At 45.0% G+C, this 25830-nt stretch overlaps 31 non-coding genes across 31 annotated transcripts; all 31 read left to right on the forward strand.

The window, feature by feature from the left end:
* Window positions 1–2338: 2338 nt before the first annotated feature.
* Window positions 2339–2420, forward strand: TRNAS-GCU (transfer RNA serine (anticodon GCU)). Its single transcript has one exon. It is a non-coding gene; the product is annotated as a tRNA-Ser (tRNA).
* A 1314-nt stretch (window positions 2421–3734) lies between these two features.
* Window positions 3735–3816, forward strand: TRNAS-GCU (transfer RNA serine (anticodon GCU)). Its single transcript has one exon. It is a non-coding gene; the product is annotated as a tRNA-Ser (tRNA).
* An 899-nt stretch (window positions 3817–4715) lies between these two features.
* Window positions 4716–4797, forward strand: TRNAS-GCU (transfer RNA serine (anticodon GCU)). The gene has a single exon. It is a non-coding gene; the product is annotated as a tRNA-Ser (tRNA).
* A 348-nt stretch (window positions 4798–5145) lies between these two features.
* On the forward strand, window positions 5146–5227 carry TRNAS-GCU (transfer RNA serine (anticodon GCU)). Its single transcript has one exon. It is a non-coding gene; the product is annotated as a tRNA-Ser (tRNA).
* A 205-nt stretch (window positions 5228–5432) lies between these two features.
* TRNAS-GCU (transfer RNA serine (anticodon GCU)) lies at window positions 5433–5514 on the forward strand. The gene has a single exon. It is a non-coding gene; the product is annotated as a tRNA-Ser (tRNA).
* A 1453-nt stretch (window positions 5515–6967) lies between these two features.
* On the forward strand, window positions 6968–7049 carry TRNAS-GCU (transfer RNA serine (anticodon GCU)). The gene has a single exon. It is a non-coding gene; the product is annotated as a tRNA-Ser (tRNA).
* A 2005-nt stretch (window positions 7050–9054) lies between these two features.
* On the forward strand, window positions 9055–9136 carry TRNAS-GCU (transfer RNA serine (anticodon GCU)). The gene has a single exon. It is a non-coding gene; the product is annotated as a tRNA-Ser (tRNA).
* A 1310-nt stretch (window positions 9137–10446) lies between these two features.
* Window positions 10447–10528, forward strand: TRNAS-GCU (transfer RNA serine (anticodon GCU)). The gene has a single exon. It is a non-coding gene; the product is annotated as a tRNA-Ser (tRNA).
* Window positions 10529–10733: 205 nt separating this feature from the next.
* TRNAS-GCU (transfer RNA serine (anticodon GCU)) lies at window positions 10734–10815 on the forward strand. Its single transcript has one exon. It is a non-coding gene; the product is annotated as a tRNA-Ser (tRNA).
* Window positions 10816–11436: 621 nt separating this feature from the next.
* TRNAS-GCU (transfer RNA serine (anticodon GCU)) lies at window positions 11437–11518 on the forward strand. Its single transcript has one exon. It is a non-coding gene; the product is annotated as a tRNA-Ser (tRNA).
* Window positions 11519–11723: 205 nt separating this feature from the next.
* On the forward strand, window positions 11724–11805 carry TRNAS-GCU (transfer RNA serine (anticodon GCU)). The gene has a single exon. It is a non-coding gene; the product is annotated as a tRNA-Ser (tRNA).
* Window positions 11806–12010: 205 nt separating this feature from the next.
* Window positions 12011–12092, forward strand: TRNAS-GCU (transfer RNA serine (anticodon GCU)). The gene has a single exon. It is a non-coding gene; the product is annotated as a tRNA-Ser (tRNA).
* Window positions 12093–12986: 894 nt separating this feature from the next.
* Window positions 12987–13068, forward strand: TRNAS-GCU (transfer RNA serine (anticodon GCU)). Its single transcript has one exon. It is a non-coding gene; the product is annotated as a tRNA-Ser (tRNA).
* A 205-nt stretch (window positions 13069–13273) lies between these two features.
* TRNAS-GCU (transfer RNA serine (anticodon GCU)) lies at window positions 13274–13355 on the forward strand. Its single transcript has one exon. It is a non-coding gene; the product is annotated as a tRNA-Ser (tRNA).
* A 621-nt stretch (window positions 13356–13976) lies between these two features.
* Window positions 13977–14058, forward strand: TRNAS-GCU (transfer RNA serine (anticodon GCU)). The gene has a single exon. It is a non-coding gene; the product is annotated as a tRNA-Ser (tRNA).
* Window positions 14059–14263: 205 nt separating this feature from the next.
* On the forward strand, window positions 14264–14345 carry TRNAS-GCU (transfer RNA serine (anticodon GCU)). Its single transcript has one exon. It is a non-coding gene; the product is annotated as a tRNA-Ser (tRNA).
* Window positions 14346–14550: 205 nt separating this feature from the next.
* On the forward strand, window positions 14551–14632 carry TRNAS-GCU (transfer RNA serine (anticodon GCU)). The gene has a single exon. It is a non-coding gene; the product is annotated as a tRNA-Ser (tRNA).
* A 1036-nt stretch (window positions 14633–15668) lies between these two features.
* On the forward strand, window positions 15669–15750 carry TRNAS-GCU (transfer RNA serine (anticodon GCU)). The gene has a single exon. It is a non-coding gene; the product is annotated as a tRNA-Ser (tRNA).
* A 205-nt stretch (window positions 15751–15955) lies between these two features.
* Window positions 15956–16037, forward strand: TRNAS-GCU (transfer RNA serine (anticodon GCU)). The gene has a single exon. It is a non-coding gene; the product is annotated as a tRNA-Ser (tRNA).
* A 205-nt stretch (window positions 16038–16242) lies between these two features.
* Window positions 16243–16324, forward strand: TRNAS-GCU (transfer RNA serine (anticodon GCU)). Its single transcript has one exon. It is a non-coding gene; the product is annotated as a tRNA-Ser (tRNA).
* A 484-nt stretch (window positions 16325–16808) lies between these two features.
* On the forward strand, window positions 16809–16890 carry TRNAS-GCU (transfer RNA serine (anticodon GCU)). The gene has a single exon. It is a non-coding gene; the product is annotated as a tRNA-Ser (tRNA).
* A 205-nt stretch (window positions 16891–17095) lies between these two features.
* On the forward strand, window positions 17096–17177 carry TRNAS-GCU (transfer RNA serine (anticodon GCU)). The gene has a single exon. It is a non-coding gene; the product is annotated as a tRNA-Ser (tRNA).
* Window positions 17178–17382: 205 nt separating this feature from the next.
* TRNAS-GCU (transfer RNA serine (anticodon GCU)) lies at window positions 17383–17464 on the forward strand. Its single transcript has one exon. It is a non-coding gene; the product is annotated as a tRNA-Ser (tRNA).
* A 205-nt stretch (window positions 17465–17669) lies between these two features.
* On the forward strand, window positions 17670–17751 carry TRNAS-GCU (transfer RNA serine (anticodon GCU)). Its single transcript has one exon. It is a non-coding gene; the product is annotated as a tRNA-Ser (tRNA).
* A 205-nt stretch (window positions 17752–17956) lies between these two features.
* Window positions 17957–18038, forward strand: TRNAS-GCU (transfer RNA serine (anticodon GCU)). The gene has a single exon. It is a non-coding gene; the product is annotated as a tRNA-Ser (tRNA).
* A 3121-nt stretch (window positions 18039–21159) lies between these two features.
* Window positions 21160–21241, forward strand: TRNAS-GCU (transfer RNA serine (anticodon GCU)). Its single transcript has one exon. It is a non-coding gene; the product is annotated as a tRNA-Ser (tRNA).
* A 620-nt stretch (window positions 21242–21861) lies between these two features.
* TRNAS-GCU (transfer RNA serine (anticodon GCU)) lies at window positions 21862–21943 on the forward strand. Its single transcript has one exon. It is a non-coding gene; the product is annotated as a tRNA-Ser (tRNA).
* A 620-nt stretch (window positions 21944–22563) lies between these two features.
* On the forward strand, window positions 22564–22645 carry TRNAS-GCU (transfer RNA serine (anticodon GCU)). The gene has a single exon. It is a non-coding gene; the product is annotated as a tRNA-Ser (tRNA).
* A 484-nt stretch (window positions 22646–23129) lies between these two features.
* TRNAS-GCU (transfer RNA serine (anticodon GCU)) lies at window positions 23130–23211 on the forward strand. The gene has a single exon. It is a non-coding gene; the product is annotated as a tRNA-Ser (tRNA).
* Window positions 23212–24110: 899 nt separating this feature from the next.
* On the forward strand, window positions 24111–24192 carry TRNAS-GCU (transfer RNA serine (anticodon GCU)). The gene has a single exon. It is a non-coding gene; the product is annotated as a tRNA-Ser (tRNA).
* Window positions 24193–24954: 762 nt separating this feature from the next.
* TRNAS-GCU (transfer RNA serine (anticodon GCU)) lies at window positions 24955–25036 on the forward strand. The gene has a single exon. It is a non-coding gene; the product is annotated as a tRNA-Ser (tRNA).
* Window positions 25037–25830: the final 794 nt, after the last annotated feature.

Raw genomic sequence — 25830 nt, forward strand, 5'->3', positions numbered from 1 at the left:
GAGTTCGAATCTCGCCTCCGTCGTTTTAACCGGATTGTTACCTCTACGTGTGACGTAGTCCAGGAGAGGTTCTGTAACGGCCGTGTCTGTGTGTGTGTGTCTGTGTGTCTGTCTGTCTGTCCGTTGTTACACCCACGTGACCGCGTTCGCAGTTTCCGTATCGGAGCAAACGTGTTCGCCATTTCCGAACTGCTTTCACAGTCACGGAAATGGCTCCTCTACTTGAGTTCTCAAACCACCATCTTCTGGTCTTCGTCCATCCCACACGGACACCAGTCTGTACTTACTGGCTTCTAATCACCAGCATCTTCTGTTCTTTGTCAATCCCACATTGACACCAGTCTGCACTTACACTAGCTTCTAACACCACCATCCACTGGTCTTCCGTCTATTCCACATAGACACCAATCTGTATCATTGGCTTCTACTCCATTATCATCGTTTGGTTTTACGATATACGCGGCGATCAGCTAGGGTTACGAGAAACGTCTAGCCTCCCTAAGGTGGGATCGCCACCAAAGGTTTTCGCAATTGCGCTTTTTCCTTACTATTATAATGGAAACGAATCGTATATATACCCCAAAATTTGAAAAACGCGGGCAAGAGGGGTACCCTTCACTTTAAACGTCAATATTAGCAAAGTTTGAGAAGATAATAGGTATAACTTTATTTTAAACGATTTAACTATTATTAATGTTAATTATTGAAGATTAAAATAATTAAAAATAATTATATTTATTTAAATATTAAAGATAAACCTCTCGTGCAAAGAGAGAGATTATCATTGCCTCCTATATCTACCAAGGCCCGTGCATGCGATATATTTCATTCATTGCCTCCTATATCTATCAAGGCCCGTGCATTGTGATATATTTCATTCATTGCCTCCTATATCTATCAAGGCCCGTGAATAGCGATATATTTTTCAAAACAACAACAAAAATGGGAAACCCCAACTCAGAAACATAATAACGTTTTCATTGGATACTTAAGTTTATATAATCTTCTTGACACGGAGAGGTAATATTTTGGTTTTCCCAACTTGTTTTAATTACAAATTCAGGCAAAATAATTGAACCAGTTTTAAATCGAGGACAAGGTGGTTAAGGTGATGGACTGCTAATCCATTGGGCTCTGCCCGCGCGAGTTCGAATCTCGCCTCCGTCGTTTTATCCGTTTTGTTTTGAACACAAATGCAGTCAAAATGATTTAACTCGTTTTAATATCGAAAGGGATGGCCGAGTTGTTAAGGCGATGGATTGCTAATACATTGGGCCCTAAACACGCGAGTTCGAATCTCGCCTCCGTCGTTTTAACCGGATTGTTTTAATCACAAATTCAGGCAAAATAATTAAACCAGTTTTAAATCGGGGACAGGGTGGTTAAAGGAGACGGACTGCTAATCCATTGGGCTCTGCCCGCGCGAGTTCGAATCTCGCCTCCGTCGTTTTAACCGGATTGTTTTAATCACAAATTCAGGCAAAATAATTTAACCAGTTTTAAATCGAGGACAGGGTGGTTAAGGCGATGGACTGCTAATCCATTAAGCTCTGCCCGCGAGGGTTCGAATCTCGCCTCCGTCGTTTTATCCGTTTTATTTTGAACACAAATGCAGTAAAATGACATAACTCCTTTAAATCCCGGAAGGGATGGCCGAGTGGTTAAGGCGATGGAATGCTGATACATTGGGCCCTAAACACGCGATTTCGAATCTCGCCTACGTCGTTTTAACCGGATTGTTTTAATCACAAATTCAGGCAAAATAATTAAACCAGTTTTAAATCGAGGACGGCGTGGTTAAGGCGATGGACTGCTATTCCATTGGGCTCTAAACACGCGAGTTCGAATCTCGCCTCCGTCGTTTTAACCGGATTGTTTTAATCACAAATTCAGGCAAAATAATTAAACCAGTTTTAAATCAAGGACGGGGTGTCCGAGGCGATGGACTGCTAATCCATTGGGCTCTGCCCGCGCGAGTTCGAATCTCGCCTCCGTCGTTTTAACCGGATTGTTTTAATCACAAATTCAGGCAAAATAATAGAACCAGTTTTAAAACGAGGACGGGGTGGTTAAGGCGATGGACTGCTAATCCATTGGGCTCTGCCCGCGCGCGTTCGAATCTCGCCTCCGTCGTATTATCCGTTTTGTTTTGAACACAAATGCAGTCAAAATGATTTAACTCCTTTAAATCCCGGAAGGGATTGCCGAGTGGTTAAGGCGATGGAATGCTGGTACATTGGGCTCTAAACACGCGAGTTCGAATCTCGCCTCCGTCGTTTTAACCGGATTGTTTTAATCACAAATTCAGGCAAAATAATTAAACCAGTTTTAAATCAAGGACGGGGTGGCCGAGTGGTTAAGGCGATGGACTGCTAATGCATTGGACTCTGCCCGCGCGAGTTCGAATCTCGCCTCCGTCGTTTTATCCGTTTTGTTTTGAACACAAATGCAGTCAAAATGATTTAACTCGTTTTAATATCGGAAGGGATGGCCGAGTTGTTAAGGCGATGGATTGCTAATACATTGGGCCCTAAAATCGCGAGTTCGAATCTCGCCTCCGTCGTTTTAACCGGATTGTTTTAATCACAAATTCAGGCAAAATAATAGAACCAGTTTTAAATCGAGGAACGGGTGGTTAAGGCGATGGACTGCTAATCCATTGGGCTCTGCCCGCGCGAGTTCGAATCTCGCCTCCGTCGTTTTATCCGTTTTGTTTTGAACACAAATGCAGTAAAAATGATTTAACTCGTTTTAATATCGGAAGGGATGGCCGAGTTGTTAAGGCGATGGATTTCTAATACATTGGGCCCTAAACACGCGAGTTCGAATCTCGCTTCCGTCGTTTTAACCGGATTGTTTTAATCACAAATTCAGGCAAAATAATAGAACCAGTTTTAAATCGAGGACAGGGTGGTTAAGGCGATGGACTGCTAATCCATTGGGCTCTGCCCGCACGAGTTCGAATCTCACCTCCGTCGTTTTTACTGGATTGTTTTAATCACAAATTCAGGCAAAATAATTAAACCAGTTTTAAATCGGGGACAGGGTGGTTAAAGGCGACTGACTGCTAATCCATTGGGCTCTGCCCGCGCGAGTTCGAATCTCGCCTCCGTCGTTTTAACCGGATTGTTTTAATCACAAATTCAGGCAAAATAATTTAACCAGTTTTAAATCGAGGACAGGGTGGTTAAGGCGATGGACTGCTAATCCATTAAGCTCTGCCCGCGCGGGTTCGAATCTCGCCTCCGTCGTTTTATCCGTTTTATTTTGAACACAAATGCAGTAAAATGACATAACTCCTTTAAATCCCGGAAGGGATGGCCGAGTGGTTAAGGCGATGGAATGCTGATACATTGGGCCCTAAACACGCGATTTCGAATCTCGCCTACGTCGTTTTAACCGGATTGTTTTAATCACAAATTCAGGCAAAATAATTAAACCAGTTTTAAATCGAGGACGGCGTGGTTAAGGCGATGGACTGCTATTCCATTGGGCTCTGCCCGCGCGAGTTCGAATCTCGCCTCCGTCGTTTTATCTGTTTTGTTTTGAACACAAATGCAGCCAAAATGATTAAACTCGTTTAAATCGCGGAAGGGATTTCCGAGTGGTTAAGGCGATGGATTGCTGATACATTGGGCTCTTAACACGCGAGTTCGAATCTCGCCTACGTCGTTTTAACCGGATTGTTTTAATCACAAATTCAGGCAAAATAATTAAACCAGTTTTAAAACGAGGACGGGGTGGGCGTTTGGTTAAGGCGATGGACTGCTAATCCATTGGGCTCTGCCCGCGCGAGTTCGAATCTCGCCTCCGTCGTTTTATCCGTTTTGTTTTGAACACAAATGCAGTCAAAATGATTTAACTCGTTTTCATATCGGAAGGGATGTCCGAGTTGTTAAGGCGATGGATTGCTAATACATTGGGCCCTAAACACGCGAGTTCGAATCTCGCCTCCGTCGTTTTAACCGGATTGTTTTAATCACAAATTCAGGCAAAATAATAGAACCAGTTTTAAATCGAGGACAGGGTGGTTATGGCGATGGACTGCTAATCCATTGGGCTCTGCCCGTGCGAGTTCGAATCTCGCCTCCGTCGTTTTATCCGTTTTGTTTTGAACACAAATGCAGTCAAAATGATTTAACTCCTTTAAATCCCGGAAGGGATGGCCGAGTGGTTAAGGCGATGGAATGCTGATACATTGGGCTCTAAACACGCGAGTTCGAATCTCGCCTCCGTCGTTTTAACCGGATTGTTTTAATCACAAATTCAGGCAAAATAATTAAACCAGTTTTAAATCAAGGACGGGGTGTCCGAGGCGATGGACTGCTAATCCATTGGGCTCTGCCCGCGCGAGTTCGAATCTCGCCTCCGTCGTTTTAACCGGATTGTTTTAATCACAAATTCAGGCAAAATAATAGAACCAGTTTTCAATCGAGGACAGGGTGGTTAAGGCGATGGACTGCTAATCCATTGGGCACTGCCCGCGCGAGTTCGAATCTCGCCTCCGTCGTTTTATCCGTTTTGTTTTGAACACAAATGCAGTCAAAATGATTTAACTCCTTTAAATCCCGGAAGGGATGGCCGAGTGGTTAAGGCGATGGAATGCTGATACATTGGGCTCTAAACACGCGAGTTCGAATCTCGCCTCCGTCGTTTTAACCGGATTGTTTTAATCACAAATTCAGGCAAAATAATTAAACCAGTTTTAAATCAAGGACGGGGTGGCCGAGTGGTTAAGGCGATGGACTGCTAATCCATTGGGCTCTGCCCGCGCGAGTTCGAATCTCGCCTCCGTCGTTTTATCCGTTTTGTTTTGTACACAAATGCAGTCAAAATGATTTAACTCGTTTAAATCTAGGACGGGACGGCCGAGTGGTTAAGGCGATGGATTGCTAATACATTGGGCGCTTAACACGCGAGCTCGAATCTCGCCTCCCTCGTTTTAACCGGATTGTTTTGAACAAAAAAGCAGTCAAAATGATTAAACTCGGTTAAATCGAGGAAGGGATGGCCGAGTGGTTAAGGCAATGGATTGCTAATTCATTGGGCTCTAAACACGCAGGTTCGAATCTTGCCTACGTCGTTTTAACCGGATTGTTTTAATCACAAATTCAGGCAAAATAATTTAACCAGTTTTAAATCGAGGACGGGATGGCCGAGTGGTTAAGGCGATGGACTGCTAATCCATTGGGCTCTGCCCGCGCGAGTTCAAATCTCGCCTCCCTCGTTTTAACCGGATTGTTTTGAACACAAAATGGAGTCAAAATGATTAAACTCGGTTAAATCGAGGACGGGACGGCCGAGTGGTTAAGGCGATGTATTGCTAATCATTGGGCTCTAAACACGCGAGTTCGAATCTCGCCTCCGTCGTTTTAACCGGATTGTTTTAATGACAAATTCAGGCAAAATAATTAAACCAGTTTTAAATCGAGGACGGGGTGGGCGAGTGGTTAAGGCGATGGACTGCTAATCCATTGGGCTCCTCCCGCGCGAGTTCGAATCTCGCCTCCGTCGTTTTATCCGTTTTGTTTTGAACTCAAATGCAGTCAAAATGATTTAACTCGTTTTAATATCGGAAGGGATGGCCGAGTGGTTAAGGCGATGGATTGCTAATACATTGGGCCCTAAACACGCGAGTTCGAATCTCGCCTCCGTCGTTTTTACTGGATTGTTTTAATCACAAATTCAGGCAAAATAATTAAACCAGTTTTAAATCGGGTAGAGGATGGTTACAGGCGACGGACTGCTAATCCATTGGGCTCTGCCCGCGCAAGTTCGAATCTCGCCTCCGTCGTTTTAACCGGATTGTTTTAATCACAAATTCAGGCAAAATAATTGAACCAGTTTTAAATCGAGGACAGGGTGGTTAAAGGCGACGGACTGCTAATCCATTGGGCTCTGCCCGCGCGAGTTCGAATCTCGCCTCCGTCGTTTTTACTGGATTGTTTTAATCACAAATTCAGGCAAAATAGTTAAAGCAGTTTTAAATCGAGGACAGGGTGGTTAAGGCGATGGACTGCTAATCCATTAAGCTCTGCCCGCGCGGGTTCGAATCTCGCCTCCGTCGTTTTATCCGTTTTGTTTTGAACACAAATGCAGTCAAAATGACATAACTCCTTTAAATCCCGGAAGGGATGGCCGAGTGGTTAAGGCGATGGAATGCTGATACATTGGGCCCTAAACACGCGATTTCGAATCTCGCCTACGTCGTTTTAACGGGATTGTTTTAATCACAAATTCAGGCAAAATAATTAAACCAGTTTTAAATCGGGGACAGGGTGGTTAAAGGCGACGGACTGCTAATCCATTGGGCTCTGCCCGCGCGAGTTCGAATCTCGCCTCCGTCGTTTTAACCGGATTGTTTTAATCACAAATTCAGGCAAAATAATTTAACCAGTTTTAAATCGAAGACAGGGTGGTTAAGGCGATGGACTGCTAATCCATTAAGCTCTGCCCGCGCGGGTTCGAATCTCGCCTCCGTCGTTTTATCCGTTTTGTTTTGAACACAAATGCAGTCAAAATGACATAACTCCTTTAAATCCCGGAAGGGATGGCCGAGTGGTTAAGGCGATGGAATGCTGATACATTGGGCCCTAAACACGCGATTTCGAATCTCGCCTACGTCGTTTTAACGGGATTGTTTTAATCACAAATTCAGGCAAAATAATTAAACCAGTTTTAAATCGAGGACAGCGTGGTTAAGGCGATGGACTGCTATTTCATTGGGCTCTGCCCGCGCGAGTTCGAATCTCGCCTCCGTCGTTTTATCTGTTTTGTTTTGAACACAAATGCAGTCAAAATGATTAAACTCGTTTAAATCGCGGAAGGGATTTCCGAGTGGTTAAGGCGATGGATTGCTGATACATTGGGCTCTTAACACGCGAGTTCGAATCTCGCCTACGTCGTTTTAACCGGATTGTTTTAATCACAAATTCAGGCAAAATAATTAAACCAGTTTTAAATCGAGGACGGGGTGGGCGAGTGGTTAAGGCGATGGACTGCTAATCCATTGGGCTCGGCCCGCGCGAGTTCGAATCTCGCCTCCGTCGTTTTATCCGTTTTGTTTTGAACACAAATGCAGTCAAAATGATTTAACTCGTTTTAATATCGAAAGGGATGGCCGAGTTGTTAAGGCGATGGATTGCTAATACATTGGGCCCTAAACACGCGAGTTCGAATCTCGCCTCCGTCGTTTTTACTGGATTGTTTTAATCACAAATTCAGGCAAAATAATTAAACCAGTTTTAAATCGGGGACAGGGTGGTTAAAGGCGACGGACTGCTAATCCATTGGGCTCTGCCCGCGCGAGTTCGAATCTCGCCTCCGTCGTTTTATCCGTTTTGTTTTGAACACAAATGCAGTCAAAATGATTTAACTCGTTTTAATATCGAAAGGGATGGCCGAGATGTTAAGGCGATGAATTGCTAATACATTGGGCCCTAAACACGCGAGTTCGAATCTCCCCTCCGTCGTTTTTACTGGATTGTTTTAATCACAAATTCAGGCAAAATAATTAAACCAGTTTTAAATCGGGGACAGGGTGGTTAAAGGCGACGGACTGCTAATCCATTGGGCTCTGCCCGCGCGAGTTCGAATCTCGCCTCCGTCGTCTTAACCGGATTGTTTTAATCACAAATTCAGGCAAAATAATTAAACCAGTTTTAAATCGGGGACAGGGTGGTTAAAGGCGACGGACTGCTAATCCATTGGGCTCTGCCCGCGCGAGTTCGAATCTCGCCTCCGTCGTTTTAACCGGATTGTTTTAATCACAAATTCAGGCAAAATAATTGAACCAGTTTTAAATCGAGGACAGGGTGGTTAAAGGCGACGGACTGCTAATCCATTGGGCTCTGCCCGAGCGAGTTCGAATCTCACCTCCGTCGTTTTTACTGGATTGTTTTAATCACAAATTCAGGCAAAATAATTAAACCAGTTTTAAATCGGGGACAGGGTGGTTAAAGGCGACGGACTGCTAATCCATTGGGCTCTGCCCGCGCGAGTTCGAATCTCGCCTCCGTCGTTTTAACCGGATTGTTTTAATCACAAATTCAGGCAAAATAATTTAACCAGTTTTAAATCGAGGACAGGGTGGTTAAGGCGATGGACTGCTAATCCATTAAGCTCTGCCCGCGCGGGTTCGAATCTCGCCTCCGTCGTTTTATCCGTTTTATTTTGAACACAAATGCAGTAAAATGACATAACTCCTTTAAATCCCGGAAGGGATGGCCGAGTGGTTAAGGCGATGGAATGCTGATACATTGGGCCCTAAACACGCGATTTCGAATCTCGCCTACGTCGTTTTAACCGGATTGTTTTAATCACAAATTCAGGCAAAATAATTAAACCAGTTTTAAATCGAGGACAGGGTGGTTAAAGGCGACGGACTGCTAATCCATTGGGCTCTGCCCGCGCGAGTTCGAATCTCACCTCCGTCGTTTTTACTGGATTGTTTTAATCACAAATTCAGGCAAAATAATTTAACCAGTTTTTAATCGAGGACAGGGTGGTTAAGGCGATGGACTGCTAATCCATTAAGCTCTGCCCGCGCGGGTTCGAATCTCGCCTCCGTCGTTTTATCCGTTTTATTTTGAACACAAATGCAGTAAAATGACATAACTCCTTTAAATCCCGGAAGGGATGGCCGAGTGGTTAAGGCGATGGAATGCTGATACATTGGGCCCTAAACACGCGATTTCGAATCTCGCCTACGTCGTTTTAACCGGATTGTTTTAATCACAAATTCAGGCAAAATAATAGAACCAGTTTTAAATCGAGGACAGGGTGGTTAAGGCGATGGACTGCTAATCCATTGGGCTCTGCCCGCGCGAGTTCGAATCTCGCCTCCGTCGTTTTATCTGTTTTGTTTTGAACACAAATGCAGCCAAAATGATTAAACTCGTTTAAATCGCGGAAGGGATTTCCGAGTGGTTAAGGCGATGGATTGCTGATACATTGGGCTCTTAACACGCGAGTTCGAATCTCGCCTACGTCGTTTTAACCGGATTGTTTTAATCACAAATTCAGGCAAAATAATTAAACCAGTTTTAAATCGAGGACGGGGTGGGCGAGTGGTTAAGGCGATGGACTGCTAATCCATTGGGCTCGGCCCGCGCGAGTTCGAATCTCGCCTCAGTCGTTTTATCCGTTTTGTTTTGAACTCAAATGCAGTCAAAATGATTTAACTCGTTTTAATATCGGAAGGGATGGCCGAGTGGTTAAGGCGATGGATTGCTAATACATTGGGCCCTAAACCCGCGAGTTCGAATCTCGCCTCCGTCGTTTTTACTGGATTGTTTTAATCACAAATTCAGGCAAAATAATTAAACCAGTTTTAAATCGGGGACAGGGTGATTAAAGGCGACGGACTGCTAATCCATTGGGCTCTGCCCGCGCGAGTTCGAATCTCGCCTCCGTCGTTTTAACCGGATTGTTTTAATTACAAATTCAGGCAAAATAATTGAACCAGTTTTAAATCGAGGACAAGGTGGTTAAGGTGATGGACTGCTAATCCATTGGGCTCTGCCCGCGCGAGTTCGAATCTCGCCTCCGTCGTTTTATCCGTTTTGTTTTGAACACAAATGCAGTCAAAATGATTTAACTCGTTTTAATATCGAAAGGGATGGCCGAGTTGTTAAGGCGATGGATTGCTAATACATTGGGCCCTAAACACGCGAGTTCGAATCTCGCCTCCGTCGTTTTTACTGGATTGTTTTAATCACAAATCCAGGCAAAATAATTAAACCAGTTTTAAATCGGGGACAGGGTGATTAAAGGCGACGGACTGCTAATCCATTGGGCTCTGCCCGCGCGAGTTCGAATCTCGCCTCCGTCGTTTTAACCGGATTGTTTTAATCACAAATTCAGGCAAAATAATTGAACCAGTTTTAAATCGAGGACAGGGTGGTTAAAGGCGGCGGACTGCTAATCCATTGGGCTCTGCCCGCGCGAGTTCGAATCTCACCTCCGTCGTTTTTACTGGATTGTTTTAATCACAAATTCAGGCAAAATAATTAAAACAGTTTTAAATCGGGGACAGGGTGGTTAAAGGCGACGGACTGCTAATCCATTGGGCTCTGCCCGCGCGAGTTCGAATCTCGCCTCCGTCGTTTTAACCGGATTGTTTTAATCACAAATTCAGGCAAAATAATTTAACCAGTTTTAAATCGAGGACAGGGTGGTTAAGGCGATGGACTGCTAATCCATTAAGCTCTGCCCGCGCGGGTTCGAATCTCGCCTCCGTCGTTTTATCCGTTTTATTTTGAACACAAATGCAGTAAAATGACATAACTTCTTTAAATCCCGGAAGGGATGGCCGAGTGGTTAAGGCGATGGAATGCTGATACATTGGGGTCTAAACACGCGAGTTCGAATCTCGCCTCCGTCGTTTTAACCGGATTGTTATAATCACAAATTCAGGCAAAATAATTAAACCAGTTTTAAATCAAGGACGGGGTGGCCGAGTGATTAAGGCGATGGACTGCTAATCCATTGGGCTCTGCCCGCGCGAGTTCGAATCTCGCCTCCGTCTTTTTATCCGTTTTGTTTTGAACACAAATGCAGTCAAAATGATTTAACTCCTTTAAATCGCGGAAGGGATGGCCGAGTGGTTAAGGCGATGGAATGCTGATACATTGGGCGCTAAACACGCGAGTTCGAATCTCGCCTCCGTCGTTTTAACCGGATTGTTTTAATCACAAATTCAGGTAAAATAATTAAACCAGTTTTTAATCAAGGACGGGGTGGCCGAGTGGTTAAGGCGATGGACTGCTAATCCATTGGGCTCTGCCCGCGTGAGTTCGAATCTCGCCTCCGTTTTTTTGTCCGTTTTGTTTTGAACACAAATGCAGTCAAAATGATTAAACTCGGTTAAATCGAGGAAGGGATGGCCGAGTGGTTAAGGCGATGGATTGCTAATACATTGGGCCCTAAACACGCGAGTTCGAATCTCGCCTCCGTCGTTTTTACTGGATTGTTTTAATCACAAATTCAGGCAAAATAATAAAACCAGTTTTAAATCGGGGACAGGGTGGTTAAAGGCGACGGACTGCTAATCCATTGGGCTCTGCCCGCACGAGTTCGAATCTCGCCTCCGTCGTTTAAACCGGATTGTTTTAATCACAAATTCAGGCAAAATAATAGAACCAGTTTTAAATCGAGGACAGGGTGGTTAAGGCGATGGACTGCTAATCCATTGGGCTCTGCCCGCGCGCGTTCGAATCTCGCCTCCGTCGTATTATCCGTTTTGTTTTGAACACAAATGCAGTCAAAATGATTTAACTCCTTTAAATCCCGGAAGGGATGGCCGAGTGGTTAAGGCGATGGAATGCTGATACATTGCGCTCTAAACACGCGAGTTCGAATCTCGCCTCCGTCGTTTTAACTGGATTGTTTTAATCACAAATTCAGGCAAAATAATTAAACCAGTTTTAAACCAAGGACGGGGTGGCCGAGTCGTTAAGGCGATGGACTGCTAATCCATTAGGCTCTACCCGCGCGAGTTCGAATCTCGCCTCCGTCGTTTTATCCGTTTTGTTTTGAACACAAATGCAGTCAAAATGATTTAACTCCTTTAAATCCCGGAAGGGATGGCCGAGTGGTTAAGGCGATGGAATGCTGATACATTGGGGTCTAAACACGCGAGTTCGAATCTCGCCTCCGTCGTTTTAACCGGATTGTTATAATCACAAATTCAGGCAAAATAATTAAACCAGTTTTAAATCAAGGACGGGGTGGCCGAGTGATTAAGGCGATGGACTGCTAATCCATTGGGCTCTGCCCGCGCGAGTTCGAATCTCGCCTCCGTCTTTTTATCCGTTTTGTTTTGAACACAAATGCAGTCAAAATGATTTAACTCCTTTAAATCGCGGAAGGGATGGCCGAGTGGTTAAGGCGATGGAATGCTGATACATTGGGCGCTAAACACGCGAGTTCGAATCTCGCCTCCGTCGTTTTAACCGGATTGTTTTAATCACAAATTCAGGTAAAATAATTAAACCAGTTTTTAATCAAGGACGGGGTGGCCGAGTGGTTAAGGCGATGGACTGCTAATCCATTGGGCTCTGCCCGCGTGAGTTCGAATCTCGCCTCCGTTTTTTTGTCCGTTTTGTTTTGAACACAAATGCAGTCAAAATGATTAAACTCGGTTAAATCGAGGAAGGGATGGCCGAGTGGTTAAGGCGATGGATTGCTAATACATTGGGCCCTAAACACGCGAGTTCGAATCTCGCCTCCGTCGTTTTTACTGGATTGTTTTAATCACAAATCCAGGCAAAATAATTAAACCAGTTTTAAATCGGGGACAGGGTGATTAAAGGCGACGGACTGCTAATCCATTGGGCTCTGCCCGCGCGAGTTCGAATCTCGCCTCCGTCGTTTTAACCGGATTGTTTTAATCACAAATTCAGGCAAAATAATTGAACCAGTTTTAAATCGAGGACAGGGTGGTTAAAGGCGGCGGACTGCTAATCCATTGGGCTCTGCCCGCGCGAGTTCGAATCTCACCTCCGTCGTTTTTACTGGATTGTTTTAATCACAAATTCAGGCAAAATAATTAAAACAGTTTTAAATCGGGGACAGGGTGGTTAAAGGCGACGGACTGCTAATCCATTGGGCTCTGCCCGCGCGAGTTCGAATCTCGCCTCCGTCGTTTTAACCGGATTGTTTTAATCACAAATTCAGGCAAAATAATTTAACCAGTTTTAAATCGAGGACAGGGTGGTTAAGGCGATGGACTGCTAATCCATTAAGCTCTGCCCGCGCGGGTTCGAATCTCGCCTCCGTCGTTTTATCCGTTTTATTTTGAACACAAATGCAGTAAAATGACATAACTTCTTTAAATCCCGGAAGGGATGGCCGAGTGGTTAAGGCGATGGAATGCTGATACATTGGGGTCTAAACACGCGAGTTCGAATCTCGCCTCCGTCGTTTTAACCGGATTGTTATAATCACAAATTCAGGCAAAATAATTAAACCAGTTTTAAATCAAGGACGGGGTGGCCGAGTGATTAAGGCGATGGACTGCTAATCCATTGGGCTCTGCCCGCGCGAGTTCGAATCTCGCCTCCGTCTTTTTATCCGTTTTGTTTTGAACACAAATGCAGTCAAAATGATTTAACTCCTTTAAATCGCGGAAGGGATGGCCGAGTGGTTAAGGCGATGGAATGCTGATACATTGGGCGCTAAACACGCGAGTTCGAATCTCGCCTCCGTCGTTTTAACCGGATTGTTTTAATCACAAATTCAGGTAAAATAATTAAACCAGTTTTTAATCAAGGACGGGGTGGCCGAGTGGTTAAGGCGATGGACTGCTAATCCATTGGGCTCTGCCCGCGTGAGTTCGAATCTCGCCTCCGTTTTTTTGTCCGTTTTGTTTTGAACACAAATGCAGTCAAAATGATTAAACTCGGTTAAATCGAGGAAGGGATGGCCGAGTGGTTAAGGCGATGGATTGCTAATACATTGGGCCCTAAACACGCGAGTTCGAATCTCGCCTCCGTCGTTTTTACTGGATTGTTTTAATCACAAATTCAGGCAAAATAATAAAACCAGTTTTAAATCGGGGACAGGGTGGTTAAAGGCGACGGACTGCTAATCCATTGGGCTCTGCCCGCACGAGTTCGAATCTCGCCTCCGTCGTTTAAACCGGATTGTTTTAATCACAAATTCAGGCAAAATAATAGAACCAGTTTTAAATCGAGGACAGGGTGGTTAAGGCGATGGACTGCTAATCCATTGGGCTCTGCCCGCGCGCGTTCGAATCTCGCCTCCGTCGTATTATCCGTTTTGTTTTGAACACAAATGCAGTCAAAATGATTTAACTCCTTTAAATCCCGGAAGGGATGGCCGAGTGGTTAAGGCGATGGAATGCTGATACATTGCGCTCTAAACACGCGAGTTCGAATCTCGCCTCCGTCGTTTTAACTGGATTGTTTTAATCACAAATTCAGGCAAAATAATTAAACCAGTTTTAAACCAAGGACGGGGTGGCCGAGTCGTTAAGGCGATGGACTGCTAATCCATTAGGCTCTACCCGCGCGAGTTCGAATCTCGCCTCCGTCGTTTTATCCGTTTTGTTTTGAACACAAATGCAGTCAAAATGATTTAACTCCTTTAAATCCCGGAAGGGATGGCCGAGTGGTTAAGGCGATGGAATGCTGATACATTGGGGTCTAAACACGCGAGTTCGAATCTCGCCTCCGTCGTTTTAACCGGATTGTTATAATCACAAATTCAGGCAAAATAATTAAACCAGTTTTAAATCAAGGACGGGGTGGCCGAGTGATTAAGGCGATGGACTGCTAATCCATTGGGCTCTGCCCGCGCGAGTTCGAATCTCGCCTCCGTCTTTTTATCCGTTTTGTTTTGAACACAAATGCAGTCAAAATGATTTAACTCCTTTAAATCGCGGAAGGGATGGCCGAGTGGTTAAGGCGATGGAATGCTGATACATTGGGCGCTAAACACGCGAGTTCGAATCTCGCCTCCGTCGTTTTAACCGGATTGTTTTAATCACAAATTCAGGTAAAATAATTAAACCAGTTTTTAATCAAGGACGGGGTGGCCGAGTGGTTAAGGCGATGGACTGCTAATCCATTGGGCTCTGCCCGCGTGAGTTCGAATCTCGCCTCCGTTTTTTTGTCCGTTTTGTTTTGAACACAAATGCAGTCAAAATGATTAAACTCGGTTAAATCGAGGAAGGGATGGCCGAGTGGTTAAGGCGATGGATTGCTAATACATTGGGCCCTAAACACGCGAGTTCGAATCTCGCCTCCGTCGTTTTTACTGGATTGTTTTAATCACAAATTCAGGCAAAATAATAAAACCAGTTTTAAATCGGGGACAGGGTGGTTAAAGGCGACGGACTGCTAATCCATTGGGCTCTGCCCGCACGAGTTCGAATCTCGCCTCCGTCGTTTAAACCGGATTGTTTTAATCACAAATTCAGGCAAAATAATTGAACCAGTTTTAAATCGAGGACAGGGTGGTTAAGGGGATGGACTGCTAATCCATTGGGCTCTGCCCGCGCGAGTTCGAGTCTCGCCTCCGTCGTTTTATCCGTTTTGTTTTGAACACAAATGCAGTCAAAATGATTTAACTCGTTTTAATATCGGAAGGGATGGCCGAGTTGTTAAGGCGATGGATTTCTAATACATTGGGCCCTAAACACGCGAGTTCGAATCTCGCCTCCGTAGTTTTAACAGGATTGTTTTAATCACAAATTCAGGTAAAATAATTAAACCAGTTTTAAATCGAGGACAGGATGGTTAAGGCGTTGGACTGCTAATCCATTGGGCTCTGCCCGCGCGAGTTCGAATCTCGCCTCCGTCGTTTTAACCGGATTGTTTTAATCACAAATTCAGGCAAAACAATTGAACCAGTTTTAAATCGAGGACAGGGTGGTTAATGCGATGGACTGCTAATCCATTGGGCTCTGCCCGCGCGAGTTCGAATCTCGCCTCCGTCGTTTTATCCGTTTTGTTTTGAACACAAATGCAGTCAAAATGACTTATTTCCTTTAAATCCCGGAAGGGATGGCCGAGTGGTTAAGGCGATGGAATGCTGATACATTGGGCTCTAAACACGCGAGTTCGAATCTCGCCTCCGTCGTTTTAACTGGATTGTTTTAATCACAAATTCAGGCAAAATAATTAAACCAGTTTTAAACCAAGGACGGGGTGGCCGAGTCGTTAAGGCGATGGACTGCTAATCCATTAGGCTCTACCCGCGCGAGTTCGAATCTCGCCTCCGTCGTTTTATCCGTTTTGTTTTGAACACAAATGCAGTCAAAATGATTTAACTCCTTTAAATCCCGGAAGGGATGGCCGAGTGGTTAAGGCGATGGAATGCTGATACATTGGGCGCTAAACACGCGAGTTCGAATCTCGCCTCCGTCGTTTTAACCGGATTGTTTTAATCACAAATTCAGGTAAAATAATTAAACCAGTTTTTAATCAAGGTCGGGGTGGCCGAGTGGTTAAGGCGATGGACTGCTAATCCATTGGGCTCTGCCCGCGCGAGTTCGAATCTCGCCTCCGTCTTTTTATCCGTTTTGTTTTGAACACAAATGCAGTCAAAATGATTTAACTCCTTTAAATCGCGGAAGGGATGGCCGAGTGGTTAAGGCGATGGAATGCTGATACATTGGGCGCTAAACACGCGAGTTCGAATCTCGCCTCCGTCGTTTTAACCGGATTGTTTTAATCACAAATTCAGGTAAAATAATTAAACCAGTTTTTAATCAAGGTCGGGGTGGCCGAGTGGTTAAGGCGATGGACTGCTAATCCATTGGGCTCTGCCCGCGTGAGTTCGAATCTCGCCTCCGTCGTTTTGTCCGTTTTGTTTTGAACACAATTGCAGTCAAAATGATTAAACTCGGTTAAATCGAGGAAGGGATGGCCGAGTGGTTAAGGCGATGGATTGCTAACACATTGGGCCCTAAACACGCGAGTTCGAATCTCGCCTCCGTCGTTTTTACTGGATTGTTTTAATCACAAATTCAGGCAAAATAATTGAACCAGTTTTAAATCGAGGACAGGGTGGTTAATGCGATGGACTGCTAATCCATTGGGCTCTGCCCGCGCGAGTTCGAATCTCGCCTCCGTCGTTTTATCCGTTTTGTTTTGAACACAAATGCAGTCAAAATGACTTAACTCCTTTAAATCCCGGAAGGGATGGCCGAGTGGTTAAGGCGATGGAATGCTGATACATTGGGCTCTAAACACGCGAGTTCGAATCTCGCCTCCGTCGTTTTAACTGGATTGTTTTAATCACAAATTCAGGCAAAATAATTAAACCAGTTTTAAACCAAGGACGGGGTGGCCGAGTCGTTAAGGCGATGGACTGCTAATCCATTGGGCTCTGCCCGCGCGAGTTCGAATCTCGCCTCCGTCTTTTTATCCGTTTTGTTTTGAACACAAATGCAGTCAAAATGATTTAACTCCTTTAAATCGCGGAAGGGATGGCCGAGTGGTTAAGGCGATGGAATGCTGATACATTGGGCTCTAAACACGCGAGTTCGAATCTCGCCTCCGTCGTTTTAACTGGATTGTTTTAATCACAAATTCAGGCAAAATAATTAAACCAGTTTTAAACCAAGGACGGGGTGGCCGAGTCGTTAAGGCGATGCACTGCTAATCCATTAGGCTCTGCCTGCGCGAGTTCGAATCTCGCCTCCGTCGTTTTATCCGTTTTGTTTTGAACACAAATGCAGTCAAAATGACTTAACTCCTTTAAATTCCGGAAGGGATGGCCGAGTGGTTAAGGCGATGGAATGCTGATACATTGGGCTCTAAACACGCGAGTTCGAATCTCGCCTCCGTCGTTTTAACTGGATTGTTTTAATCACAAATTCAGGCAAAATAACTAAACCAGTTTTAAACCAAGGACGGGGTGGCCGCGTCGTTAAGGCGATGGACTGCTAATCCATTAGGCTCTGCCTGCGCGAGTTCGAATCTCGCCTCCGTCATTTTATCCGTTTTGTTTTGAACACAAATGCAGTCAAAATGATTTAACTCCTTTAAATCCCGGAAGGGATGGCCGAGTGGTTAAGGCGATGGAATGCTGATACATTGGGGTCTAAACACGCGAGTTCGAATCTCGCCTCCGTCGTTTTAACCGGATTGTTATAATCACAAATTCAGGCAAAATAATTAAACCAGTTTTAAATCAAGGACGGGGTGGCCGAGTGATTAAGGCGATGGACTGCTAATCCATTGGGCTCTGCCCGCGCGAGTTCGAATCTCGCCTCCGTCTTTTTATCCGTTTTGTTTTGAACACAAATGCAGTCAAAATGATTTAACTCCTTTAAATCGCGGAAGGGATGGCCGAGTGGTTAAGGCGTTGGAATGCTGATACATTGGGCTCTAAACACGCGAGTTCGAATCTCGCCTCCGTCGTTTTAACCGGATTGTTTTAATCACAAATTCAGGTAAAATAATTAAACCAGTTTTTAATCAAGGACGGGGTGGCCGAGTGGTTAATGCGATGGACTGCTAATCCATTGGGCTCTGCCCGCGCGAGTTCGAATCTCGCCTCCGTCGTTTTGTCCGTTTTGTTTTCAACACAAATGCAGTCAAAATGATTAAACTCGGTTAAATCGAGGAAGGGATGGCCGAGTGGTTAAGGCGATGGATTGCTAATTCATTGGGCTCTAAACACGCGAGTTCGAATCTCGCCTCCGTAGTTTTAACCGGATTGTTTTAATCACAAATTCAGGCAAAATAATTAAACCAGCTTTAAATCGAGGACAGGATGGTTAAGGCGATGGACTGCTAATCCATTGGGCTCTGCCCGCGCGTGTTCGAATCTCGCCTCCGTCGTTTTGTCCGTTTTGTTTTGAACACAAATGCAGTCAAAATGATTAAACTCGGTTAATCGAGGAAGGGATGGCCGAGTGGTTAAGGCTATGGATTGCTAATACATTGGGCCCTAAACACGCGAGTTCGAATCTCGCCTTCGTCGTTGTTACTGGATTGTTTTAATCAAAAATTCAGGCAAAATAATTAAACCAGTTTTAAATCGAGGACAGGGTGGTTAAGGCGACGGACTGCTAATCCATTGGGCTCTGCCCGCGCGAGTTCGAATCTCGCCTCCGTCGTTTTAACCGGATTGTTTTAATCACAAATTCAGGCAAAATAATTAAACCAGTTTTAAATCGAGGACAGGGGGGTTAAGGCGATGGAATGCTAATCCATTGGGCTCCGCCCGCGCGTGTTCGAATCTCGCCTCCGTCGTTTTGTCCGTTTTGTTTTGAACACAAATGCACTCAAAATGATTAAACTCGGTTAAATCAGGAAGGGATGGCCGAGTGGTTAAGGCGATGTATTGCTAATTCATTGGGCTCTAAACACGCGAGTTCGAATCTCGCCTCCGTCGTTTTAACCGGATTGATTTAATCACAAATTCAGGCAAAATAATTAAACCAGCTTTAAATCGAGGACAGGATGGATAAGGCGATGGACTGCTAATCCATTGGGCTCTGCCCGCGCGTGTTCGAATCTCGCCTCCGTCGTTTTGTCCGTTTTGTTTTGAACACAAATGCAGTCAAAATGATTAAACTCGGTTAATCGAGGAAGGGATGGCCGAGTGGTTAAGGCGATGGATTGCTAATTCATTGGGCTCTAAAAACGCGAGTTCGAATCTCGCCTCCGTCGTTTTAACCGGATTGAATTAATCACAAATTCAGGCAAAATAATTAAACCAGCTTTAAATCGAGGATAGGATGGTTAAGGCGATGGACTGCTAATCCATTGGGCTCTGCCCGCGCGAATTCGAATCTCGCCTCCGTCGTTTTATCCGTTTTGTTTTGAACACAAATGCAGTCAAAATGATTTAACTCCTTTATATCCCGGAAGGGATGGCCGAGTGGTTAAGGCGATGGAATGCTGATACATTGGGCTCTAAACACGCGAGTTCGAATCTCGCCTCCGTCGTTTTAACCGGATTGTTTTAATCACAAATTCAGGCAAAATAATTAAACCAGTTTTAAATCGAGGACAGGGTGGTTAAGGCGACGGACTGCTAATCCATTGGGCTCTGCCTGCGCGAGTTCGAATCTCGCCTCCGTCGTTTTAACCGGATTGTTTTAATCACAAATTCAGGCAAAATAATTAAACCAGTTTTAAATCGAGGACAGGGTGGTTAAGGCGATGGAATGCTAATCCATTGGGCTCTGCCCGCGCGTGTTCGAATCTCGCCTCCGTCGTTTTGTCCGTTTTGTTTTGAACACAAATGCAGTCAAAATGATTAAACTCGGTTAAATCGAGGAAGGGATGGCCGAGTGGTTAAGGCGATGGATTGCTAATTCATTGGGCTCTAAACACGCTAGTTCGAATCTCGCCTCCGTCGTTTTAACCGGATTGATTTAATCACAAATTCAGGCAAAATAATTAAACCAGTTTTAAATCGAGGACAGGGTGGTTAAGGCGATAGAATGCTAATCCATTGGGCTCTGCCCGCGCGTGTTCGAATCTCGCCTCCGTCGTTTTGTCCGTTTTGTTTTGAACACAAATGCAGTCAAAATGATTAAACTCCTTTAAGTCCCGGAAGGGATGGTCGAGTTGTTAAGGCGATGGAATGCTGATACATTGGGCCCTAAACACGCGAGTTCGAATCTCGCCTCTGTCGTTTTAACCGGATTAATTTAATCACAAATTCAGGCAAAATAGTTGAACCAGTTTTAAATCGAGGACAGGGTGGTTAAGGCGATGGAATGCTAATCCATTGGGCTCTGCCCGCGCGTGTTCGAATCTCGCCTCCGTCGTTTTGTCCGTTTTGTTTTGAACACAAATGCAGTCAAAATGATTTCACTCGTGTTAGTATCGGAAGGGATGGCCGAGTGGTTAAGGCGATGGAATGCTGATACATTGGGCTCTAAACACGCGAGTTCGAATCTCGCCTCCGTCGTTTTAAACGGATCGTTTTAATCACAAATTCAGGCAAAATAATTAAACCAGTTTTAAATCGAGGACAGGGTGGTTAAGCCGACGGACTGCTAATCCATTGGGCTCTGTCCGCGCGAGTTCGAATCTCGCCTCCGTCGTTTTAACCGGATTGTTTTAATCACAAATTCAGGCAAAATAATTAAACTAGTTTTAAATCGAGGACAGGGTGGTTGAGGCGATGGAATGCTAATCCATTGAGCTCTGCAGGCGCGAGTTCGAATCTCGCCTCCGTCGTTTTGTCCGTTTTGTTTTGAACACAAATGCAGTCAAAATGATTAAACTCCTTTAAATCCCGGAAGGGATGGTCGAGTGGTTAAGGCGATGGAATGCTGATACATTGGGCCCTAAACACGCGAGTTCGAATCTCGCCTCTGTCGTTTTAACCGGATTAATTTAATCACAAATTCAGGCAAAATAGTTGAACCAGTTTTAAATCGAGGACAGGGTGGTTAAGGCGATGGAATGCTAATCCATTGGGCTCTGCCCGCGCGTGTCCGAATCTCGCCTCCGTCGTTTTGTCCGTTTTGTTTTGAACACAAATGCAGTCAAAATGATTAAACTCGGTTAAATCGAGGAAGGGATGGCCGAGTGGTTCAGGCGATGGATTGCTAATTCATTGGGCTCTAAACACGCGAGTTCGAATCTCGCCTCCGTCGTTTTAACCGGATTGATTTAATCACAAATTCAGGCAAAATAATTAAACCAGTTTTAAATCAAGGACGGGGTGGCCGAGTGGTTAAGGCGATGGACTGCTAATCCATTGGGCTCTGCCCGCGCGAGTTCGAGTCACGCCTCAGTCGTTTTATCCGTTTTGTTTTGAACACAAATGCTGTCAAAATGACTTAACTCGTGTTAGTATCGGAAGGGATGGCCGAGTGGTTAAGGCGATGGATTGCTAACACATTGGGCCCTAAACACGCGCGTTCGAATCTCGCCTCCGTCGTTTTAACCGGATTGTTTTAATCACAAATTCAGGCAAAATAATTAAACCAGTTTTAAATCGAGGACAGGGTGGTTAAGGCGACGGACTGCTAATCCATTGGGCTCTGTCCGCGCGAGTTCGAATCTCGCCTCCGACGTTTTAACCGGATTGTTTTAATCACAAATTCAGGCAAAATAATTAAACTAGTTTTAAATCGAGGACAGGGTGGTTGAGGCGATGGAATGCTAATCCATTGAGCTCTGCCCGCGCGTGTTCGAATCTCGCCTCCGTCGTTTTGTCCGTTTTGTTTTGAACACAAATGCAGTCAAAATGATTAAACTCCTTTAAATCCCGGAAGGGATGGTCGAGTGGTTAAGGCGATGGAATGCTGATACATTGGGCCCTAAACACGCGAGTTCGAATCTCGCCTCCGTCGTTTTAACCGGATTGATTTAATCACAAATTCAGGCAAAATAATTAAACCAGTTTTAAATCAAGGACGGGGTGGCCGAGTGGTTAAGGCGATGGACTGCTAATCCATTGGGCTCTGCCCGCGCGAGTTCGAGTCACGCCTCAGTCGTTTTATCCGTTTTGTTTTGAACACAAATGCAGTCAAAATGACTTAACTCGTGTTAGTATCGGAAGGGATGGCCGAGTGGTTAAGGCGATGGATTGCTAACACATTGGGCCCTAAACACGCGCGTTCGAATCTCGCCTCCGTCGTTTTAACCGGATTGTTTTAATCACAAATTCAGGCAAAATAATTAAACCAGTTTTAAATCGAGGACAGGGTGGTTAAGGCGACGGACTGCTAATCCATTGGGCTCTGTCCGCGCGAGTTCGAATCTCGCCTCCGTCGTTTTAACCGGATTGTTTTAATCACAAATTCAGGCAAAATAATTAAACTAGTTTTAAATCGAGGACAGGGTGGTTGAGGCGATGGAATGCTAATCCATTGAGCTCTGCCCGCGCGTGTTCGAATCTCGCCTCCGTCGTTTTGTCCGTTTTGTTTTGAACACAAATGCAGTCAAAATGATTAAACTCCTTTAAATCCCGGAAGGGATGGTCGAGTGGTTAAGGCGATGGAATGCTGATACATTGGGCCCTAAACACGCGAGTTCGAATCTCGCCTCCGTCGTTTTAACCGGATTGATTTAATCACAAATTCAGGCAAAATAATTAAACCAGTTTTAAATCAAGGACGGGGTGGCCGAGTGGTTAAGGCGATGGACTGCTAATCCATTGGGCTCTGCCCGCGCGAGTTCGAATCTCGCCTCAGTCGTTTTATCCGTTTTGTTTTGAACACAAATGCAGTCAAAATGACTTAACTCGTGTTAGTATCGGAAGGGATGGCCGAGTGGTTAAGGCGATGGATTGCTAACACATTGGGCCCTAAACACGCGCGTTCGAATCTCGCCTCCGTCGTTTTAACCGGATCGTTTTAATCACAAATTCAGGCAAAATAATTAAACCAGTTTTAAATCGAGGACAGGATGGTTAAGGCGTAGGACTGCTAATCCATTGGGCTCTGCCCGCGCGTGTTCGAATCTCGCCTCCGTCGTTTTGTCCGTTTTGTTTTGAACACAAATGCAGTCAAAATGATTAAACTCGGTTAAATCAAGGAAGGGATGGCCGAGTGGTTAAGGCGATGGATTGCTAATTCATTGGGCTCTAAACACGCGAGTTCGAATCTCGCCTCCGTCGTTTTAACCGGATTGATTTAATCACAAATTCAGGCAAAATAATTAAACCAGTTTTAAATCAAGGACGGGGTGGCCGAGTGGTTAAGGCGATGGACTGCTAATCCATTGGGCTCTGCCCGCGCGAGTTCGAATCTCGCCTCAGTCGTTTTATCCGTTTTGTTTTGAACACAAATGCAGTCAAAATGACTTAACTCGTGTTAGTATCGGAAGGGATGGCCGAGTGGTTAAGGCGATGGATTGCTAACACATTGGGCCCTAAACACGCGCGTTCGAATCTCGCCTCCGTCGTTTTAACCGGATCGTTTTAATCACAAATTCAGGCAAAATAATTAAACCAGTTTTAAATCGAGGACAGGGTGGTTAAGGCGACGGACTGCTAATCCATTGGGCTCTGTCCGCGCGAGTTCGAATCTCGCCTCCTTCGTTTTAACCGGATTGTTTTAATCACAAATTCAGGCAAAATAATTAAACTAGTTTTAAATCGAGGACAGGGTGGTTGAGGCGATGGAATGCTAATCCATTGAGCTCTGCCCGCGCGTGTTCGAATCTCGCCTCCGTCGTTTTGTCCGTTTTGTTTTGAACACAAATGCAGTCAAAATGATTAAACTCCTTTAAATCCCGGAAGGGATGGTCGAGTGGTTAAGGCGATGGAATGCTGATACATTGGGCCCTAAACACGCGAGTTCGAATCTCGCCTCTGTCGTTTTAACCGGATTAATTTAATCACAAATTCAGGCAAAATAGTTGAACCAGTTTTAAATCGAGGACAGGGTGGTTAAGGCGATGGAATGCTAATCCATTGGGCTCTGCCCGCGCGTGTCCGAATCTCGCCTCCGTCGTTTTGTCCGTTTTGTTTTGAACACAAATGCAGTCAAAATGATTAAACTCGGTTAAATCGAGGAAGGGATGGCCGAGTGGTTAAGGCGATGGATTGCTAATTCATTGGGCTCTAAACACGCGAGTTCGAATCTCGCCTCCGTCGTTTTAACCGGATTGATTTAATCACAAATTCAGGCAAAATAATTAAACCAGTTTTAAATCAAGGACGGGGTGGCCGAGTGGTTAAGGCGATGGACTGCTAATCCATTGGGCTCTGCCCGCGCGAGTTCGAGTCACGCCTCAGTCGTTTAATCCGTTTTGTTTTGAACACAAATGCAGTCAAAATGACTTAACTCGTGTTAGTATCGGAAGGGATGGCCGAGTGGTTAAGGCGATGGATTGCTAACTCATTGGGCCCTAAACACGCGCGTTCGAATCTCGCCTCCGTCGTTTTAACCGGATTGTTTTAATCACAAATTCAGGCAAAATAATTAAACCAGCTTTAAATCGAGGACAGGAGGTTAAGGCGATGGACTGCTAATCCATTGGGCTCCGCCCGCGCGAGTTCGAATCTCGCCTCCGTCGTTTTATCCGTTTTGTTTTGAACACAAATGCAGTCAAAATGATTTAACTCGTGTGAGTATCGGAAGGGATGGCCGAGTGGTTAAGGCGATGGATTGCTAACGCATTGGGCCTTAAACACGCGCGTTCGAATCTCGCCTCCGTCGTTTTAACCGGATTGTTTTAATCACAAATTCAGGCAAAATAATTAAACCAGTTTTAAATCAAGGACAGGGTGGTTAAGGCGATGGAATGCTAATCCATTGGGCTCTGCCCGCGCGTGTTCGAATCTCGCCTCCGTCGTTTTGTCCGTTTTGTTTTGAACACAAATGCAGTCAAAATGATTAAACTCGGTTAAATCGAGGAAGCGATGGTCGAGTGGTTAAGGCGATGGAATGCTGATACATTGGGCCCTAAACACGCGAGTTCGAATCTCGCCTCCGTCGTTTTAACCGGATTGTTTTAATCACAAATTCAGGCAAAATAGTTAAACCAGTTTTAAATCAAGGACGGGGTGGCCGAGTGGTTAAGGCGATGGACTGCTAATCCATTGGGCTCTGCCCGAGCGAGTTCGAATCTCGCCTCCGTCGTTTTATCCGTTTTGTTTTGAACACAAATGCAGTCAAAATGATTTAACTCGTGTGAGTATCGGAAGGGATGGCCGAGTGGTTAAGGCGATGGATTGCTAACGCATTGGGCCCTAAACACGCGCGTTCGAATCTCGCCTCCGTCGTTTCAACCGGATTGTTTTAATCACAAATTCAGGCAAAATAATTAAACCAGTTTTAAATCGAGGACAGGGTGGTTAAGGCGGTGGAATGCTAATCCATTGGGCTCTGCCCGCGCGTGTTCGAATCTCGCCTCCGTCGTTTTGTCCGTTTTGTTTTGAACACAAATGCAGTCAAAATGATTAAACTCGGTTAAATCGAGGAAGGGATGGCCGAGTGGTTAAGGCGATGGATTGCTAACACATTGGGCCCTAAACACGCGAGTTCGAATCTCGCCTCCGTCGTTTTAACCGGATTGTTTTAATCACAAATTCAGGCAAAATAATTAAACCAGTTTTAAATCGAGGACAGGGTGGTTAAGGCGGTGGAATGCTAATCCATTGGACTCTGCCCGCGCGTGTTCGAATCTCGCCTCCGTCGTTTTGTCCGTTTTGTTTTGAACACAAATGCAGTCAAAATGATTAAACTCGGTTAAATCGAGGAAGGGATGGCCGAGTAGTTAAGGCGATGGATTGCTAACACATTGGGCCCTAAACACGCGATTTCGAATCTCGCCTTTGTCGTTTTAACCGGATTGATTTAATCACAAATTCAGGCAAAATAGTTAAACCAGCTTTAAATCGAGGACAGGAGGTTAAGGCGATGGACTTCTAATC

The sequence above is a fragment of the Phalangium opilio genome, unplaced genomic scaffold (assembly GCF_054372755.1).
Source record: "Phalangium opilio isolate 3A_F unplaced genomic scaffold, DU_Popi_V2 ptg000089l_1, whole genome shotgun sequence".
Lineage (NCBI taxonomy): Eukaryota > Metazoa > Arthropoda > Arachnida > Opiliones > Phalangiidae > Phalangium > Phalangium opilio.